Source organism: Elephantulus edwardii, unplaced genomic scaffold (genome assembly GCF_000299155.1).
Source record: "Elephantulus edwardii isolate Elephantulus edwardi_28Jun2011 unplaced genomic scaffold, EleEdw1.0 scaffold00013, whole genome shotgun sequence".
NCBI classification, from domain to species: Eukaryota; Metazoa; Chordata; class Mammalia; order Macroscelidea; family Macroscelididae; genus Elephantulus; species Elephantulus edwardii.
The window spans coordinates 8,446,481-8,447,629 of NW_006399763.1; positions in this window are offsets into that span (position 1 = coordinate 8,446,481).

Genomic DNA, 1,149 nt, shown 5'->3' on the forward strand with positions numbered 1-1,149 from the left:
GGGATTGCAGTACAGCTTCTTGCCACTAGACCACCAGAGCTCCCCTCACAAATGGGACCTTCTTAAAATCAAATTCTTGTTGCATCAAAAAAATTCTCTAGTAGAATAAAAAGAAAGCCCACAGATCTGGAAAACATATCTGGCAATGACATTTTAGATAAGTGTCTTATAATCAAAGCTTATAGAATATAACAGGTTTCATAAGAAAAAGACTGATAGTCAAATTACAAAATGGGCAAAACACATGTAAAGAATCTTCACAAAGGAAGGCATTCAGATGGCCAAGAAACACACGAGGAAATGTTCAAAATAACCAGCAATCAGAGAGATAAAAATCAAAACAACAATGAGATACCACCTCACTCTAGCAGCAGTAGCAAAATTCAACAAAACAGCAAACATAAATATTGTAGAGGTTGTTCAGAGATTGGAACTCTTATGTACTGCTATAGGGATTGTAAAAATGATATGACTTCTATGGAAAGTGGTTTGGCGTGTCCTAAAAAACCTGAAAATCAAAATCCCATATGACCCAGCTATTCCATTGCTAGGAATATATTCCAAGAAAATCACACAGTGGAAATATGTTCACCTATGTTCACAGCAGCATTATTTGCTATAACAAGAAAATAGAATCATCCCAAATACCCATCAGCAAATGAAATTATTGAGATATTGTTGTACATTCACACAATGAAATACTATACAGCACTAAGGAGCAACAATTTTGTAAAATACTATATAACTTACAAAAGACTAGAGAACATTTTTGCTGAGTGAAATATCTTAGTCACAAAAGGGCAAATATTGTATAAGACCACTATTATAAAAGTAGGAAGATGGCTGAGTAAGGTATGTATAAATGTTCAAAAGGGAAAGGAGAGAAAAGGAGCAGCAAAAAGGGAAAGCAGAAAAGATACCACTGGGATAGCAGAAGTTATTAGGTGGAGGGGGTGCAATAACAGGGAAGGTTTAAGGGGGTTTGAAAATAAAGGGTGATAATAAGCATAGAGCAATGGTAATTAGTTATATAAAATGTATACCGATAATTTTCTAAAACAAAAAATGCATGTACAAAACACAATATATATGAATGATTATATGTAAGCCAATGGTTGTTGCTGTTGTTATTATATGCCATCAAGTTGC